This window comes from Neovison vison, chromosome 13 (genome assembly GCF_020171115.1).
Source record: "Neovison vison isolate M4711 chromosome 13, ASM_NN_V1, whole genome shotgun sequence".
NCBI lineage: Eukaryota > Metazoa > Chordata > Mammalia > Carnivora > Mustelidae > Neogale > Neogale vison.
In genome coordinates, this window is record NC_058103.1 from 12,916,606 (window position 1) to 12,937,260 (window position 20,655).

Sequence of the window (20,655 nt, forward strand, 5' to 3'; positions counted from 1 at the left end):
CCCCAGCTGCGGAAACCCGCGGGCGCCGAGGGGGCGGACCAATCTCCGCGGACCCCGGCGTCCTGGGGCGGCCGAGGCGGGCGAGGGCCGAGCGCCGGAGACCCCGAGCGCCCCGCGCCCCAGGCACCATGCGACCCGCCGCGCCTCCTCGCCGGCCCCGGGCTTCGCTCTCCGCTCGCTGAGCCCCGCGCTCGCCACCGCGGCAAGTCGCAAAGACGAGGCGGGTCGCTGGAGAGCAGCGGGGACACCGCCTCGGACGTCCCCTCCGCCCCACAGAGGCTGCGGGTCCCTCGTTCTCTGGGCTTCTCTAGCTTTTCCATGAACCTGGCGCAAGCTTGGCTTTAGGAGAAATTCAGAAGCCGGAGGGGGAGTCAGTGCAATTCTTTGGTTGCTAAGGTAATTGTAGTTGTGACAAAAACGGGCAAGAAACAAATGGGGGGAAAAGATGTTTTAAAACGGTAGACCCCTCCCCCCCAATTCATATGTGTTGATTTCATTTCATCTCCTGGGTGTGGATGCTGTCCATTTCAGATGCGTGACAGGTGTCGGTGAGTGTGTGTGTGTGTGTGTGTGTGCAGTTTGGGACTGTAGAGGCACGAGCTTACATAAGTGGTTAGGCAAGCTGGCGTGCGGACTTGTGTGGGATGGGTGCAGGTCTGCATATAAATCATGTTCCCGGGTTTCTGGGTGTGAAGCGCTCACTGAGTGGGTCCAGCGCGCAGAGGGGACGCGCTCTTAGGAATTTCCAGTCTTCCGATTTTGTGATCGCAGGTGGGGCACCTTTATCCCAGGAGCAGAGGTTCATTAACTTTTTCTTTCTGAGAAGCTCGCACTTTTGGGGCTTGGAGGAAAAGAAAAGCGAGTGGTGAGGTGTGGAGGGCAGGGCGGGTGGGAGGTCTGTTTTTGGGGGAACGGCTGCAGGGAAGGGGACGGTAAGGTATTCGTTCTCAGAGGGCGACAACCAACCTGGCAGCGTGAAGAGACCGTCTTTGCCGTCCCTGTCAGGTTGTAAACGTGGCCCGATGAGACAGAAAAAAGTGACCCAGAAAATTTAATGTTGTTCAGAATGAAAGCTGTTCTATCTTATCTTATTATTATTATTTTTTAAGTTTGATGGAGTAGGAACATTATTTCTTGAGAAGAGTGATATTTCTGTGTTACAGGTTGAAGATATTTGGGGCTCGTTGGTTTGGTATTGTTTCCTCAGCATTTATCAATGGTTAGAAGCTGGATTTGTAATTTCTAATCAATACCTTTGAGCAGCCCCAAAGTAAAACTGCAGAAACAGGCAGTCTTTATAAGGCAAAACCCAACATTGGACCCTTTTCTCACCAGAGGGGGTTGAGAGATGGAAGAATGCGAACCAGGCTTCTAAGGGTCTGGAGGGAGTTACAGACTGAGCCACAAGTTTGTGTGGGTTCTGTCAAAAAGTGGTTGAAATGGGACTCTTGTAGGTTTTAGCTTGCTACATTCACAGCAAGGCTTCTATAGACCAACTTCCATAGGCAGATAGGTAATTATATGGAATGGGAGCTAGGGGTTGGAGAAACTTTCTGTAAGTTGTACATTCATATCATTTATTATTATTTATTAATTTTGCAATGGGTGAGACTGCTCTGTGAAAGAAAGTAAGCAGAGAACTGAGGGAAATTTGAGGCTTTTTGGCAATGCCCCTCTGTAAGTGAAAGCTTGCATGCTAAACAGCCAAACCTAAGATAATAAGTTCTTTCTGAGTTCTCTGATACTACTGTCAAGCCAAATTGTTGCATAAGTCTGGTGATCTTAGATACTATAAATGTTGGGGTATAGTATATACACCTCATAACTCATTCTTTTCTGAAAGCGTCTGTAAATTCTAGAAATATCAGCTGTTGTGAGATATTTTGGTAAAACAGGTAGCCACTAGGATTTCCTTTTCTGTAGTCGTCACCTTGGTTAACTTTACTTCTCTGCTTCATTTAAGAGACTTGAATTAACACTCACTGCGTTTCTTTTGCTCAGAGTTTCAGTAAAGCAATGCTAGTTTTTCTTCATGCGATGAATTTGTCTTATAAAGTGAAACATTACAGCAATGTTTTTACGGCAGAAACGTCTCTTTAAATCAGACGGTCCTTATTTATTTGTTTATTTATGACTTCTCGAATAAAGTAACTGATATAGATATTTTTTAATGAGCAAACATTTCTTGATAAAGAAAAAACATTTTCTAAAGGGTACTGAGGACAATGAAATCTGCCAGTAATTTTGGACGTCTTTTTATCCACAGGGACAGAATTTTATGTGAAAGTAGGATCATTCTGTTTCTTATTTCTCTAATATCCCCCATGCATTTTATCCCCTGAACTCCTAAGATTTTGCCAGGAATTGCTGAACATTCTGTTTTGTGCCAGAGGTTAAACATCAGGGCGGTATGAGTAAGGAGCTATGTGTCACATCAACGTTTTTCAAAAGGGATGCTCTCAGAGATTTCAGTAAATGTTTCCTTTACTTCGCAGTTAGCTTATCTTAATTCATAGTGCTTTGAACCTAGGAAAGCATTTAACCTCTTCATGTTAGTGCCAGCTGGAAGGAATATATTTACTGAATTTCATCTTCATCGTAACATATGGCATGATATAAATAATTACTACACACACACAGTATCCTGCTGTATGGAGAGAAATGGAATTACAAAATAAACCTTCATGTCAAGTGATTTGGAGGTAACATTTCAAAAAACAGTTTTACTTTTTCTCAATTACCAAAGTAATATGTAACCATTGGGAAAAATTCGGAAAAATACAAAGAAAAGGGATTGTAATTCTCCCATGGAAGGTGAACCACAGTTGATATTTCTGCATATTGTATATTTTCCCAGATTTTATTCTGATCACATTATTCATTGCATTTTTATGCTTCTCTCCCCCAGCCTTCCTAGTTTTCAAATGTTGAAAATGGAACTTGGACTGTTAAAGGTTTGGGAAATTACTGCTAGTTTACTGTATGGTTTTGATAGATCAGATTTGAATTTTGTTAGTGATCCTTATTTTCCAAGAGAGGAGTTTCTCTGTTTTTCTGTTTTCTTTGAAAAATGAAGGTTTTCACGTTGGGTTGGATATACTTAGGGCTCCCCATCAGATTTAGGGATTAAAGTGTCAGAAAAGAAAAAGAACCTTGGCCATGTGTAGGTTTGAGTGTGTGTTTGGAGGGGGGATACCTGAATTCTGGTTTTAATTTCTCCACCTCATGTGGCCTTTGCCCCCTGGTCTGTTTCCTCAAAAGATAAATGAAATTTTGAGATTTAGTTAATAAACTAACCTATTTGTTGTTATGATATTTGACGATGATGCTAGTTGTTCAAAGGGTACTTTTTCGAACACAGATGGTTGGGGGTCAACCCCAGAGTCTCTGATGTAATCGGGTCTGGGGTGACACCTGAGAATTTACATTTCTGGCAAGTCCCCAGATGATGCTGACTCTGAGGTCTGGGAATGATATCCAGAACTAGATGATAAGCTCTTTGGGGGAAGAATCCCTTTTTCATTTTTCTTGGCATCTATCTGCCTAGTGCCCGGCAATGCACCTGCCAGTAGGACCTCAGTAAGCATCGGTTGAATCAATATTAGTTTTATCTGTGGGTAAAACTTTCTTAAATTTGGTCAAGATAAAAAAGGTAATCATCCAAAATTTGGAACCATTAAGTCTATAGTAAGAGTAATATTCAGTCACGAAACCCAGTTCTTCAGACAGCAAGGAAAGCAAAAGTGCTTACGAGTAGGCCATTAAAATGAACATTTAATGAGTTATCTTAAATAACTCAGAGTACCTGCTTGAAATGTTACAAACTGCAAAGCTTATGTATGCTTCACTGCTGCCTTCCTGACATCTGAAAGAAGCAATTCATTTTCTATCACATGTACATTTCCAAAAGAGTGTATGTGTGTAGATTCACTATTAATTATCTTAACTACAAAAGCAGAAAGTCAGAGAAGCAGTGGCCTAGACTCCTCTCCCCAACTGCATCCAGAAGGTAGAACAATGATCATTAGAACATCACAAAATGCGGACCTAAGACTTGGAGAAAACATTCACCTGCGTCAGTCCATGAAACCGATCAGTGGCCACGCCAGAAATCAGACCCAGGCCTGATTTCTGCCTGACACCCAAGGGTGTTCTTCATTACTTCCCTCTACGGACATTGAATGAATGCATCTGAAGGCCAGGAGAGTCCAGCTGGCCGAAATACCCCAGTTACAATGTTTGATCATCCTTGCATAGCTGCCTTGTGATCAGACAATTAATCCTTCTACCTAGGTGTTAGAAACAGAGGGTGCAGACAACCCCCTTTTTATGGATGGAGACTTAAAAAATATGTAAATACTTGAATAGGAACAAAGTTGATGTTCTCACAACCAGCCTATCCAAATAAGTTGTGGAGACCCGCTGTCTTGGTCTCTGTAGATGCTAAGGAAAACCGTAAAATGAAAAAGGCACCTTTAAGTTTTTAGGCAGTAAGTTCTCTTATGCCCTTATTATTCCCTAGTGTCTGCTCTACCCAGGAAGATATTTTCTTGCCAGGAGGGCTTCACACCACAAGCAAAGCCCTCTCCGATGATGGCTGCTTGAACCTGCACGAACGGGAACTAGCGTGGCTGCCCTCTGGAGGACCCAGGGCCCCTGTACTGTGCTCCCCGACACCTGGCCAGCTCTGAGCCCAGACAGAGACCCGACGCTGGTGCCTCTTGAACTAATAGAACAGGAAATGAAGAACCCTGTTGATTGGGTTCCTGAACCTCAGTTTCCTCCTCTGTAGAACAGAGATAACAAAGTGCTCCTGGAGTGTGCGTGGTTAGGAGGAAAAGAGAACTCACATAGCGTGCTTCATGAAGGAGGCACCATGATGCCAGGGGCTGGACCCTGCCACACCGATTGCCTATTTTGTAATAATTTTGATTACTTGTTGTTGGTCTGCAGCCCTTGGAGTTTGCTGAGTGTAATTGGAAACCTATCTGGGTACAGGAGGGCAAGGAGTCTGGGAAAACAGGTCTGGAAAACTGGATTGGTAGTTGCAGGTTTAATTGGTAAGGAAATTTACATATGAGCTTTGTCTCCAGCAGCTGCAAGCTAAATAGATCTCCATAATGTGTTGCCTGCCAGAATCTTTAGGTTTTTATAGCAGCCTTGAAGGGGTTCACGTATGTATTCAGTCCAGAGGGAGCTTAACAACCCCTTCTTCTCCAAGGCCTGTGTCCTTGCAGATGGCTCCCACTAGGGGAACGATGGTCCAGCAAACATTCCAAGGGCAGGAGAGGGGGTGAGGAGCCTCTGAGGGCCCAGGTCCAGCTCCTGGGTCACCTGGTGGTCATGTCCTCTTGATGACCACTTCCAAAGTGAGTCTTTTGGGAAGTAAATATTTCGGTATAATGGTTGCCCCTTCTTCTGTTCCTGAGGACTTGCTTATATCGGCCTAACATCTGGGGCACTCCGAAGTCCCTTGGAGAACCCTGCTCCATAGATTTGAGAAGGTTCTTAGGAAACAAGCAGGCCAGACACTAGGTGGAGAGGGTGGAATGGGAAAGATATGCCTTTGCAGTAGCCAAGGATTTGTCTGTTTCCTTGAGCCTGAAGACCATTAATCCCCAGCAGGAAGAGATGTGAAAATGAGGGACTGCTGCTGCCTGCGTGTCTCTTGTGTCAGAATGTGAGCCACCCGCGAGGCAAGGCCGTGTGGTATTTTTCCTCTCTGTCCTTAGTGTCTCTTACAGTGTTCAGTACGGTAGGAGTTTGGTGAACGTTTGCAGAGTTATTGTAGGGTGGCAGCTCTGGGTGGGTGAATGTGGGAGGGAGGATGAACGAGTCTGGGTAGAGATGCATGGACTGGCCAGGGTATGGGGGCATGGGCTGGAGCAGGTGTAGGTGCAGGGTGCACGTGGTTATTATTCCGTTCCTATTGTTTCCTTGATTTTGCCTGACTAGATAACCTGGGGTTGATGATACACTGAGGCTCTCATCCTGGTTTGTAATTTGTAATTATACACTAACATTTGTCTCTCCCCCTGTCTGTGGTCTGCTTTTTTTTTAAACCATGATTTTTTCCTGCACCCAGCACAGGGCCACACATGTTGTCAGTGCTTGGGAAAGCACTTGTTGGTTTCCTAAATAAAAAGTTGCCAGGCCTACAAAGCTATGGATCTAGACTGAAGAAATAGACTGATAATACTCAGCACTTGTAAAGCTTTTTGTAGATCACAGCCTCTTAACAAGAATTAGGTGTTATTACTCCCATTTTATGAATAAGAAGACTGAGGCTGAAGAAGAGGTTCGGCCACATGCCCTATGTCAGAGAGTTATTGACTAAAGAGAAACTGAGAGATTTAAACTCCAATCTCATCTGACCACAAAGTTCCAGGTGTCTCTGATGTATCACAAAGAAAGGGTAGACTGAGGCCTTACCCTTTAGATCACATCAGTTATCTTGGAAAAATAATAGAAATAAATAGAAAATTAACAATGAAGGATGTTAAAGGGCAGTTTAGGGGAAAATGCATGGGATTTCATAAGCAGATTAGGTAGCTAATAGATTACAAAAACAGTAAGCATTTCAGTGCAGAGAGACAATACCGTATAATCGGACCTAGTTGAGACGGGCTTTGGGAAAGATGTAGAAATTTCACAGGTGAAGAGAAGGATAACAGCAAGCTTTGCAGGTAGAGGAGTTGATAATTGGTGAGTACAGCAATTATTGTTTGCTTTCAGAGTTAAGAGCCCATTCCTTGGGAAACCTGGGGACCTCTGACTCATTTTTGATAGAAACATGGGTACCAAACAACACTTTCCTTTTTTTTCTGAAAGCAAAACAACCCACCCATGTGTGACGAGGAATGGTGTGTGACACTGAACCCCCGGGTTCGGAAGGCATTAGGATCAGGTGAGGACTGTGTTAAAGCAAAGGGTATGTGCTGCTCAGATAGCCCTTATTGCCATACATTTTAATCATTAGCAACTAATTTCAATTGGAAAAATATTGTATAGATGTACATTGCCTGGTCCAACCTGAACACATGTTTGAGCTGGCTTTGTTTTTCATGTTTGTGCCCTCTCTGGAAGAAAGACAACAACTCGAAAATATGTCCAAAGTATTTTTCCCTTAAGCTGCTGTGTAAATGCTACTGTGTTCAGATTCCAAACCAAGCAGGAAGATGCCATTATATCATTTTGCTGACCATACTTCCTAAAACAAAGACTGATTCAGCAGCTGGTCAAAATAGAAAGGATGCCTTCACAAAGAATAAATTTATTGATTATATTTTAGATTTTTTTTTCTTTTTTAGGGGAGGGCACTTTACCTTTTAGAATGGCAGATAGTTTAGCGGCTTGGCTGCTGGCTGGCTTCTACCAGAACCCCGGGGTCTGTGACATTGGACAAAGCAGCTCAACACTATCGATCCACATTCTCCCCGAATACAGAATAGGGTTGAGAAATTGTGAGAGCTCTGAGGGCATTAATGAAAGAGAGATTGTTCCTGGAAATCTATGGTTAGGCAGCTCTTAGTTGGGGTGGGTGGGGTTCTTACCCCAGGGCATTTTACGGTCTCTGCTGCTATTCCCTGCTTTTTGCCTGGTTTGTCCTCTTTGGCAGTAGGTCCCACTGCCCTACACCCTTTTCTAGATCAAGATTAATCAGATATGATGGCTCCTGCTTTCAAGAAGTTTAAAATTCTGTGGGGGGAGAAAAGAGAAACAGAATGTGGTAAGACAGGCACATATAAGGATGGGGGAGGGATTACTGGGAGATTTCATTGAAGACATTGGTGGATGAATTGGACGTTTGCTAACCAATGGTTTGGGGGCCTGCAGAGATGGGGGCAGGGGACAGAGTTGGCAAGGGTGTTCTTGAGGCATTTCAATGTAGGTAAAAGGATAGAGGTGACAAAGTGTGCAAAGAACATCCCCCTCTTGAGAATTAGGTCCTTAAAAACCTATCAGGCAGGAGAAGTCCATGTTGATGAGCTGAAAATTTAAGGGGAGACAGGGACAGGGGAAATCTAGGTGGTAAGCAAACTGTTTAATGAATATTTATGCTTATCAAAAGTGAAAAGAGAAAACAGGGCATTGTGAGTGACATTTCACACCTTCTGTTGGTAATAGAGGGTGTACCACAGTGAACTTCTAGTTCTTGCTATATTCTAGGAGATCATGCTTCTGCTGAAATGCTCATAAGTGGTTTTGCTTCTTAGAGTCAATGCACAATTCCCCTACAAATAAATGGGTATTTCCTTGCCCGGTGTCAGGCTGTCTGTCCAAAGGTTCAGTGTCGTTCTGACGTTTTGACTGTGAGCTTGACTGCTGACTCCCCGATCTTCCTGTGGCTCAAGGGTAAAGTGGATGAATCTGGGATAAACCTTACTTAACTTGCGTGGCAGAACTGATTAGGAAGTTCTCAGATGTCTCACCCCAACGTGTAGCGTATTCAGCTTCTTGCCAAAGCATATGTTGTCAATTCCAGGTTTTCATTTCTTTGGCTTCCTGTAGCTTTCAAAAGCTTCTCTGCGAAAACCGCTTCCCCTGCCTGCCATCTGCCTTACAACTTCCCTCCCCCACTTTACAAAATCTGTGTCTAAGCCCCAGTTTCTTGTATTCTCTAATTATCTGTACCAGGAATGACCTGTTGGCTCTCAAATGTGTATTTGGAAGTAGAACTTTGCTTATTGGAAATTCTTGGCTGGGGTAAATTTCCCTGGGGCTGAGATTAGATATGTTGTTGGTCATAGGAAGATGGACAGTGATTGACAAGAGTAGAAATTCAAATTGGGTCCAGTTTATTGGGACTTGAATGTCACATATATACCTAGTGGTCGGGGTGATAACAGATATTCAGGGTTTTCTGGCATAGAGAAAAAAACCAAACTAACTAAAAGAACTGAATTAAAGCAAAATTTAAACCAACTCAAGGAAAGGTATTTATGTGACTCATACATTTGGGAATTCAGGCGTGGCTGGATCCAGAAACTTCAGAGATACTATCAGCATTCTAAACTTGATACCCCATTATCTTGATTTCTTTCTTTGGTGACACTAGAGAAAAAGAAGATGATCACTAATATCCCTGTCCTTATATTCTTTTCACACTGTCCCTCACACAGAAGGGGTCTTCTTTCTTCCAGTGTCCTTATCTCAATCTCAGGGAAGGACCCTGATTGATCTAATTTGATCCAATCAGTATGTCCAGTGATACAGCATACTCTGGCCAGGATAGTTCCCCGGGCCCACCCTTCCCTATCTGAACAAGCAAATATGAGAGCAAAAAATATACTGGGCAGTGAGAAACAGTAACTGCCCCAGTCTTCTCACCTGGCTGAAGGACTTCCGGTTTTATTTGCTCTACAGTGGAATGAATGCAGAGTGTTTCAGGCACTGTTTGAGAATCCTGAGACCCTTTATATAAGAGTCAGAAAATGTCATTATCCAAAATAAAGCTTTCGGATAATGTGAAACATTCCCTCAATTGTATGTTTCTAATCTCGCTTCACTTCTATACCATCTTTCTTATTCAAGGATTACTGCTTCTGATCTACAGCTGCCACACACAAATGCCAGAGAAAGTGGATATAGTGGTGACAGACATGACCTCTGGCTCCCACCATCCCTACAACCCTACAGTTCTCTCACTTTTTGCACTGCTAACCCCGAGACAACTCAGGTGTCACCTTGAGAACAAGAGATGCTATATTCTTCTTCTCCCAGAATATTTGCACTATTCTTTTTTAAACATACAATTTTAGAGAATAAGACATTCACAGAAAAGTACATAAATCATTGCTCAATAAATTTTCAAACAGTAAATATATCCATATTATCACTCCTGGATCAAGAGAGAGAATATTGCCATTCCCTTGGAAGATGCCCCACGATGCTCCCTCCTAGTAACTACACCCTCTCCTTCCTTAGTGGTAACTGTTAACCTCATTTCTAATACCATGGTGTTCCAACTTATTGGGAGTATTCCAGATGTATATGGAATTACAATATATGTATGTCCCCCTCCCTTTTTGTGGCTTCTTGTGCACAATATTGTTTGAGAGGGTCCTCCATGTTACTAGCGGAACTAGTTTTTGTTGCTATATAGCAAAACCCACTTTGTGATATTTTATAGATTGTTTATCTGCTGTTTGTTGATGGGCATTTGGGACATTTCCAGTTTGGGGCTACTGAATAATGAATAATGAATAATGCTGCTCTTAACTGTTTTGTGTGTGTGTTTGGTGTATATATGAAAGCATTTCTTTTTGGTATACGCCTAAGACTGTATTGCTGGGACGTGGGGTACATACATCCAACTCAGTAAGTTCTTATAAGGAGTTTTCCTAGGTGGTTGTACCAGCTTCTATTCTTGCCATCGGTTTGTGAGTGTTTCAGTTTCTCTACATACTTGTCAACACTTGGGATTGTCAGACTTTTTAATTTTAGACATTATGGTGGGTGCATTGTGGGGTCTTATTGTGGTTTCAGTTTTCTCTGGTGACTAATGGTGTTGTGTCTTTCTAATATTTTGGGGGTCACTTTATTTTTTAATCTTCGTAGTTTCTGTTCTAGTTTATTGCCTATTTTAAAACTGGTTTGTCTTTTTCTTAAAACAAATATGAATCCAAATATTTTCCCCACTTACATGTATTCAAAATACCATTTACTATTCTGTGGCTTGCCATGTGACTCTATTTGATGAATAAGAGATCTTGCTTTAAGTGTAATCCAAGTTGTTAATCTCTTCCTTTATGGTTATTGTTTTTGTGACTGCTGAAGAAATGTTTGCCTACCCTCAGACCGTGAAGTTATTTTCCCATTTTGATTTGTAGAAACCCTATTGTTTTGACTTTTATCTGTAGGTAAAAGATCTACCTGAGGTTGATTTTTTGCCTATGACATGAAAAAGAGACCCATATTTATTTTGTTTTCAATATGTATATCTACTTAACTTCCTATGCTACTTATTGAAAAGTCTCTTCCACAGCTCTGACATGTCACTTTCAGTATAAATCAGGTGATCATTTATACGTAGGTCTCTATCTACTTTCTAGCCCCTTCTGTTCTATTTGGCATTCTTATTCTGATACCACACTGTCTTAATATAGCTTAATAAGAGGTCTATATCTGATAGCATATGTCCAGTTTTGCTCTTATTTAAGAACAGCTTGTTTTTTCTTACACCTTTGCATTACAGTATAAATTTTAAAATCCTCCTTTGATGATATTTTGATTGGGACAACATTAAATCTCTAGCCTAATTTAGAAGTAAACGAATGTCTTTAAAATGTTGACTCTTTCAATCCATTAATATTGTATCCCTTCATTTATTTAAATCTTTCATCTCTGTTATTGTTTTGTTTCTTTCCATGTGGTAAAGGTATGGCACATCTTTCTTCAGATATATTCCTAGTATTTGACATCAGTTGATGGTATTATAAATGATAGCATTTTTCAACATGTTTTCTGATTATTAGTTTATGGGTATACAAAAATACAGTTGATTTTTATTTATTGACATTGAATCCAGTGACTTTCCTTATTCCGTTATTAATTCAAAGAGTTCTGTGTAGATTACTATGGAATTTCCATGTGCACAATCAAACTAACTTCTTCATTTGCAATCTTCCTTTGCTTCCTTTCATTTCTTTCTCTTGCCTGTCGTGCTGGCTTAGACTTCTACTATAACAGAGAATAGAAGTGGTCATAGCAGGCAGCCTTGTCTCATTCCTAATCTCAGTGGGAAAGTTTTCAAAGTGTGGTTATTAAATATTATGGTTGCTATGTTTCATAAATACCCTTTATTAGGTTAAGCCAGTTCCTTGATGTTCAAAATTGGCTAAGAGTATTTTCCTGAATAGATGCTGAATTTGACTAGATGCTTATAGAATAGTTGCATGGAATGTCTGGCCCATCTCGACACTCCCCCACTTCCCCTCTCTTTTTTTGATCTTGGTCTCACATGTCCTCATTGCCTCGGGAGCTTTCCCTTTTCAAATTTTATCTGGCTTTCCTAGTTCTTGAGGGTCATTCTATAATAAGGTAGATGCTCCTTGTAGGAACTAGTATACACTAATCGAACTTTTTTTTGGTCTTTCATCAAATACAAGTAAAAGTATAAGAAACCTTCAGAAACCTATTCAATTGTTATTTTTTGACCTATTTTGCTTCTGCCTGATGAGCTTCCTGAATAGATTTTGTTGTTTATTTGTTAAACCTTGCTATCTCCAGAAGATGAAAAGCTTATTACTGCTGCTCCAAACGCAGGCATAGTAGGGAGTCATAGAAAAGAAGTACTTTCTGTGTGGATTAAAAGAGATATTTAGAGCATCTGGGTGGCTCAGTGTGTTAAACCTCTGCCTTCAGCTGGGGTTATGATCTCAGGGTCCTGGGATTGAGCCCTGAATCAGGCTCTCTGCTCAGTGGGGAGCCTACTTCCCCCACCTCTCTGCCTGCCTCTCTGCCTACATGTGGTCTCTGTCTCTGTCAAATAAATAAATCTTTAAAAAAAAAGATATTTAAATGCCTAGTTTGAGGGTAAAAGGTAATGACTTTACCAGTTCTAAAAAAGAAGAAGAGGAAGAGGAAGAAGAAGAAGAAAAACGAAGAAAATCTCAAGGAATATAACTGACATTCTTTAAAAAAAAAAAAAAAGCCAATAGGAGTGCCTTTCTTCTTAGGTCCCCTGGGAACACGCCCTCCTCTTTATTTCTTAGTCATCCCCTTCTTGTGTATAAAAATTGGCAAAGCTTCTCTGTCACTCCTACTTCTTCCCTGGCAGGGATACAATCGTTATCATGTGAAATCAGAGAATAACAAGAGTTGCTTCTGCAGTCCCTACAGTCAGTAGTATTAGACACTATGATTTTAGATCTCATACTAATAAAATATAAGTCCTCTCACGTGGGAGGAAAGACATTTGGAACCTGAAGACCTACATTCTCATGCTGGCTCTATTACTAACCAGCCAGATGACATTAGAATATAATTTGATCTCTCAGACTTTGGGTTCATCCTCTGAAAAATTAGATGGTTGGGCTTGTTCAGGGAATAGAAGATTTTTTATGAAAAAGATCAGATAGTAAATACTTTGAGCTTTGTGGGCCATATGGTCTCTCTTGCAGCGCCTCGATTCTGCTGTTGTAGTGCAAAAGCAGCACAGACGATAAGTAAACACAAGTGTTTATTTATAAAACTTTATTTATGGACACAGGAATTTGATTTTTGTACAATTTTCATGTGTCACAAAGTATTCTTCTTGTAAGTTTTTGCAACCTTCTAAAAATGTAAAAATTAGCCTTAGCCCACAGACTGTACAAAAATAGGCAGCAAGCTAGATTTGTTCTCTCAGACTCAGTTTGCCAACCTTTGAACTAGTTGGTTACAAAGGGCTATTCCAGAGCTCTGTGTTATGCCTTGATATGCTAATCTCTCTTTTTTTAAGATTTTTAATTTATTTTGAGAAAGAGGTGGGAGGAGGGGCAGAGGGAGAGAGAAACTTAAGCAGACTTACTGCTGAGTGAGGAGCCCAATGAGGGGCTTGATCTTACCACCCTGAGATCATGACCTGGAGCCGAAATCAAGAGCCAGACACTGACTATACTACTCAGTCACCCCTGATATGCTGATCTTTTAAAATTTTTTTTTTCTGTCCCATGAACATTGTTCAAGAGAGTCTATTCCTTTCTCTTAAGTCAATTAAAAATTAAAGGATTTTATTTTCCCTTTATTTCTTCTCAGATGCTTGCTCTTTATTTGTGTAGACCCAAGTTTCTGACCTATGTAATTCCCTCCACCTGAAGAACTTCTAGCATTTCCTGAAGGGTAGATCTACTAGAGATAAACTTAGTCATTATTTATTTGTCTGAGAAGATTTATCTTTTCCTTCATTTTGAAGAAGAATCTCACTAGATGCAGAATTTTAATTTGGTGTTTTTTTCTTTCACTATTTAACTATTTCACTCCACTGTCTTGCTCTTGCATGGTTTCTGATCAGAAGCCACCTGTGATTCTTATGCTTCTTTCTTTTAAGGTAAGGGTTTTGCCTTGTGGTGTCTTTCAAGATCTTCTCTTTGTCTTTGATTTTCTGCAATTTAAATATGATATACCTAGGCTTTTTTAAAAATTTTTAAATTTTTATTTTTTTAGCTGGGCCTAAGGTCTGCTACTTTTTAATTTTTTAATACACAGTGTTATATTAGTTTCAGGTATACAGTATAGTGATTCAACAATTCTATACATTACACTGTGCTCACCGTAAGTGTACTTTTCATTCCCTTCATCTATTTTACCCATCCTCCCCCCAACCGCCCCCACCAGCAACCACCAGTTTGTTTCCAATATTTAAGAGGTTTTTTTTTTGTCTTATTTTAAGTTTGTTTGATAAATTCCACATATGAGTGAAATCATATGGTATTTGTCTTTCTCTTATTTCACTTGGCATTAGACTTTTTAGATCCATCCATGTTGTTGCAAAATGGCAAATTTTTATTTTTTATGGTTTAGTAATATTACATTTTGTGTGTGTGTATATGTGTATGTGTGTGTGTGTGTGTGTATATATATATATATATATCTTTCTCAATTTGTGGTTTGGTGTATATCATTAACTTTGGAATGTTTTCAGTTATTATTCCCTCAGATATTTCTATTCCTTTCTCTTTCTAATCCTGGTATTCCAATTACACCTATGTTATACCTTTGGATTGTGCCATAATTCTTAGATGTTCTGTCTCTGTTCTTAGAAATTTCTTTTTCTCTCTTTTTTTTTCAGTTTGAGAAGGTTCTGTTGACCTTCAGGCTCACTGATTCACTCCTTGACCATTTTGCGTCTATCAGTGAGCTCTTGGAAGGCATTCTTCATTTGTTAACATGTTTTTGAATTTTAACATTTACTTTTTTGAGGGTTTTTAAGAGTTTCTATTCCTCCACTTTCATTACTGTCTACTTTTTCTATTAGAGCCTGTTACATATTTAATCATAGTTATTTAAAATTTCTTGTCTGATAATTTCAGCATCTCTGTCCTGAGTCTGGTTCTGATGATTGCTTGTCCTTTCAGACTGTGTTTTTTCTTGTCTTAGATATGCCTTGTAATTTTTTGTCAAAAGCCAAACATGGTGTATCCAGTAATGAGATCTAAGGTAACTGGACATTTAGTGTGAGGTTTTATTTATCTTGGCCAAGAGTTGAGCTGTGTTTAATGTTTGCTTTAGCTAGGTGCTAGAAACTTCAAATTCCACTTGTGTTCTTGTTTGTGTCTCCTCTATTGACTTTAGGTTTCTATGAGAAGTCCTCAGAGAGTTTGTGTCTTACAGATGTTTGAGCTATAATCCACTATCATCATAATGAAGCCCCAGGAAATTCATGTTACGATGAAGAGCAAGAGTTGAGTGACTTCTGTTTAGGAAATACGACAATACTTCCTCTACTGTAAGAGGAGGAATGTCAAAGAACATGGTGGTTTAGGTGAGGGTGCCTCAGGATGAGAGATTTGCCTTCTGCTGACTTCTGTTTCTTCAGTGAATTTTGGAGTGAGCCTCTCACACACTGAGACTGTGTGTGAAGATGGAACAAAAAGAAGATATGAGATAGCCAATCAGATAAGGAGACAGCAACTTTGGTGGGAAAACATCTTAGATTTGACAGCAGTGTTGACTAATTTAAGGTTTGGGCTTATGCATTTAAAATGAGCCAGGTCAGTCTGGTTATGTGATTTCTTCCTCACTCCCACCACAAAGAGTACACCTGCTTGGGTGTGAGCTTGGATATTGAGGTATTATGTAGATATTGTGTGGTGGATGTTCTGGTTCCATTGGTGTCAGAGTTTTGCCTGGAAATCTGCCGCGGAAAGGACATATCGAGGCAGCTGAGGATATTTGCAAGGGTATGATTGAGTGGTTAATCAGATGATGGGCTTACTGAGAGAAGGACGTAAAGGCAGAGTGAGCAGGAGTAGTAATGGAGGGTAAAAATTCGTGAGTTTCATGGATTGAAATATCTAAATAAATTTGAAAAATGTGTGCAGTGAATGTATAGTAAGTGAACTGGAAATAACTGGTAAGTGAACTGGTATCTGAGGTGGCATGGCTACCTTTGATGATGGGGTTCAGTATGTGGCCATGTGAGTCAGTGGCGAGGCAGAGGGATGGAGGAAAAGAGTTCGGGTGGGAAAATAAAAGGATGAAAGAACCAGCCTTCCAGAGAGGTCTTTGATGTTCAAGTCATTGAGGTTGATGAAGGAGTGAAGGATGAAGGAAACCTCAAAGGACTGAAAGTGGGAGTCCTCAGGAAATGGAAAGGCTTCATGGAAGGGAGGCAGGAAACAGTAATGAGGATGGATGGAAAGTGGCATAGCTAGATAATCTGGGCATCACAAGAGCAGGAATTTGTGTAGGAAGACGGGAGAGAAATTGTTTGAAGCTGCAATGGGGAACCAGGAGGATGCTCATCTTACTTTCTGGTTTGAGATATGTGGGGTAAGAACAGCTGGGCTCCCAGAGAGGGGGGTATTTTGGGGGGAAGCCAGGTTTTCATGAAGGTTACTGAAGGTTAAAATTCAGAGAGAAATTGTAAGGCCATAGGAAGCAAACTGTTAATAGAAGAAGAGTTCGAAAGGCAGGGAGAATAGATGGGGAGGTGGCAGGGTCTGGGCGTGTCCAGAGCAGTGTGGGGCTAAGAGCACTGGTGAGAAAGGATGCCTGGGAAGACCTGAACTTTCAGCAGTAATAGAACAGTGAGCCACATCATATGGCCAACCCATCCCGTTATGTGAAAAACATCTTGTTTCTCCCAGTTTAATTTCTTTAGGACTTTTGTTTAATATGAAGAATGCAAAAGTGTTTATCTTTGTAAGCAACATTTAATAAAAATTAGTTTCGTTAGGCTGTAAGGCAGCTGTGGCAACTTGAAGAGTCTTGTATTTATGTATGTCTTAAGGTGGAGTTGGCATGGGGAAGTCAACTTCACCGATCTGCTAGGAAATGGAAGGCAGGAACCACACATCTGTTGAGGACCTACTATGTGCCATTTGTACAATGTACCAAAAGTACCTACTGCTAAGTACTTTATATGTAGTATAGAGCTGCTAACTACTTTTTATTTAAGTATATACTTGAATTTTATATTTTATATGTATATATATAAATTTTGTATATTATATATATATATAATATATTTACAAAATTTTGTTTTTGTTTTGTTTTGAATACTTTATATAGGGGATGTAACTGGAGGCCAAGACTGACAGGTTGGAAAGTATGCAGGTATTGGAGTTAGTCCTGGGTTTGGATTTTAGTTTCTTGGTTGACAAGCTACTTTAATTTGGCAAGTTGCCTATGTTCTTGGGCCTCAGTTTTTTCATTGGTAGACTGGAAATAGTAACAGCCTCCTGTTGGAGTTTCTGTGACACCTTCCCTGGGCAATTCTGAGAAGCAGACAAGGCTCCGAATGCCTGATACCGGTGGTTGGTATTTGTTCCATTTTATAGATGAGGAAACCAAGGTTCAGAGAGACTAAGTAAGTATAGCGCTAAATTGTTCATGATCGCATGGTGTGGCCAGGATTGAGAGCTTGTTCTTTGACTCCAGGACCCTTGATTTTTTCAGCACAGAGAGTCTTTGCCCAAATACAAGGAAAGCTGAAGGAGCTTCACCCCGCATGGTTTCCCAGACAGTAGGTGGCGTGGCTGGGGTGGAGGGGTTAGGTGAAGGGAAGGCAGGCTTGTGGAATCTAGATCAGTGGTTCCCAGACCCGAGTGGGCTTCCACATCACCTGGGGACTGTTCAACTTATAAATCCCAGAGGCAACCCTAGGCCTACCTGTTTGGAATTTCTGGATCAGGGGACCCAGGGACATATATCTTTAGAGTCAAGCCCAGGTGATTCTGTGGCTACTAGTCTGGTTCAAGTCCTGGACCAGCTTTTGGGTCCCACCAAATGCTAACTGATGTCCTGAAATGACCAAGTGATTATATCCCAGTAGAATCCTGGGTGGTTGGCATGGCCACCAAAATTGGCCGCTAGGACCTGAGCTCCAGCACCTTGCTTTAGGATTTTTGGTGTAGGACCTGAAGCTGATTCTTTCTTTTCCACTGAGCATCTGGACTTTGAGTTCGTCTATGTAGGAAATGTCACGTTGGCAGACCTCTAACCAGAAAGAGTTATTTGTTCTTCAGAGCTGTTGTTCTGTCTTCTTCCCCTGGAGGTTCCTGCCCACTCAGTCAGATTAGAGCTATATAAACAAGCTTGTACTACTGAGCTAGCACACATCTTGTAAATCTTTTTTCCTGAAGTGCTTAACATTGCTGATGTCAGAGAAAAAAAAAATCCATTGGGTCTTACTGGGCTGAGGCAAACAATGTGAAGTTGATACAATATGGAGGAGAGGAAATAATATCAACAGAAATTCTTATTTGGCAGCACAAATATTCAGACTACATTACAGTCAGGCTTTGATTACCTCTCCTGCAAGATATTTCCCTGAATGGGGTTTTGAGAGCTAGACACAAAGAGGGGCAGGCATGACGTGTAAGGCTTTTAGCTGCATGTGACAATGATCTCAGTGGCATTGGAGGGTCACTGCAGTGGTCCGTCTCGCAGTTGTGAGTCAGGATCACCAGAGAAGCTTGTTAAACAGCTGATGGCTTCATCTCTGAATCCCCGAGGTGGGTGAAGTGTTTCTCCAACAGTTTTGACACTGGTGGCCTGGGATTTCATGAAACCAGACTGCTGGTCAGTGGCTACATTCATTCTGCACTGGGGAATTTGCATGCCTTATTTTATTTCCTCTTCTAAAGCAACTCTGCAAAGTAGGGGTCTCGCATCTTTCAGGCGAAGAGCTGGAAGTTGGGGATGTGAGGAGGTAGTCAATTGCCAAAGACTACCCAGAAGTCTTGGTGTAGCCAGAGCCGAGATGCTATTTCTGATCTGACTTCAGAGCCCCTTCCTTTTCTACATTCTGGAGGTCCTTCTCCCTGCTAGGCTCAGCGTTGTTATCTGCTGGACCCTAGGCTTCGCTTGCTCTGGAGAGGCTGGCATTACAAAGGAAAACAGCTGGCATTTGTTGTAACTGCAAGCTACAAACACAACAGAAGTTTGGAGTAAATTGCAGTCCTGATTTGCGGAAGATTTACTAATCAGAGTTTGAGTCATAGACACTCCATTGTTCTGTTATTCACAGGGTCTCTCCTCACTGTACTTTCCATTCTCCCACATGTTCCTTCTTACCTAAACTGTTCATGGATGGAGCTCCTGGGTGGCTCAGTCAGCTAAGGGTCCAGCTCTCGATTTCGGCTTGGGTCATGATCTCAGGGTCGTGAGATCCAACTCCATGTCAAGCTCTATGCTGCGTGTGCAGCCTGCTTAAAATTCTCTCTCCCCCCCCGCCCCTCCCCACCCCCTGTTCGTGCCTGTGTGCTCTCTCTCTCTCTTTCTCTCCAATAAATAAGTAAATAATACCTCGTGGATTCCTGAGTTCAGGGCTGACCCAGACCAATAAACCCTGTGGACAAGTGTGATTCTGCACATAGCTCTTTGTCAATAAAAAGCCTTCTTTGTGGGGGCAGTTTTAAAGGCTTGTTGTCCAGATGAATGTTCCAGAAGGAGTACACTGCATCTTGGTAGAATCTCATCAGTTTCATCATTCACTCAAAAATATTTGAGTGTCTACGATATACCATGTCCTGTCCAAGGTGCTGGGGAGAGAGGGGCAAACCCCACCAACAAAGACCACCCAAGCAGAACTGTCTTGAGTAGAGATCCGTGATAAATGAGTAAACAGTAAACAGAGGTGCAAAGCTCTGTTATTTCTCACCCCACATTTGACTGTTCTGCTCAATTTTGAGATCAGATTGTCTTTATGTTTTTTTTTTTTTTTTCTCTTGGTGCCTCCTGCTTCTGGGGGCTCCAGAGGGCCATGCTTGTATTTTCCCCTTGGCTGGCATGGCCTCTTCTCTCTCCCCCAGACTCCTATTGATCTTTCTGATCTCAGTTGCCAGGTTCTGCCCTGTGCCAGCATAACTAAACACCCACATGGCACAATGTCCTGCTTCTGTGGACGTGTCTGTCCCCCTCCTCCTGGACTCTGAACACTTTAATGAGAGCATCTGTGTCTGATTTATCTTTGTATCTCCAGGGCCTAGCATGCAGCCTTGTGCACGGATGCTCAGTGTGTTTGCTCCAAGAAATGCGGAGTCCCACTGCAGCTGGGGGTGGGGGGTGGCATTACAGAAATTGCTTTAAGGGGAGGGATGCGGAGTCTGGGAGGGGATGCTTCGCTCCAGCAGTTCTGTGATTCTAGGACAAGTCCAGCATGAGCCCTGCCATGGCCGGAGGACATGGGCTAGGATATAGGCTGTGATGATTGAAGTGAGGTGGTATGGAACATTCTGAGGAGCGTTCGTAGGAAAGTTGGAAATGAGAAGCTCTGAGGCTCTAGGGCAGAACTGGAAGGAATAGTGAAGATGCAGGCTTTTACAGCTGTTGTCCAGCTGGGGTCCAGAGAGGCTGTGGCTTGACCTGGTTGTGACAGCTACTTAATTACAGATCAGGTCGGGGAACGAGACCACCCAGTTCACAAGGCTTTCCACTGTACTGGGACGCTGGTGATAGATAGGGAAGCAAAGGCACAGAGAGGTGAAGTAAACTGCCCCAGATCAC

At 41.7% G+C, this 20,655-nt stretch overlaps 1 protein-coding gene across 5 annotated transcripts in view; it reads left to right on the forward strand.

Annotated features, from left to right (window-relative positions):
- The first annotated feature begins 245 nt into the window (after positions 1–245).
- Positions 246–20,655, forward strand: part of RGS6 (regulator of G protein signaling 6) — a 553,489-nt gene continuing 533,079 nt past the window's right edge. For all 5 annotated transcript variants that reach the window (XM_044231757.1, XM_044231758.1, XM_044231759.1 and 2 more), the window contains exon 1: positions 246–396. The gene's annotated coding sequence lies outside the window, so the exon portion shown is untranslated. The remainder of the gene's footprint in view (positions 397–20,655) is intronic.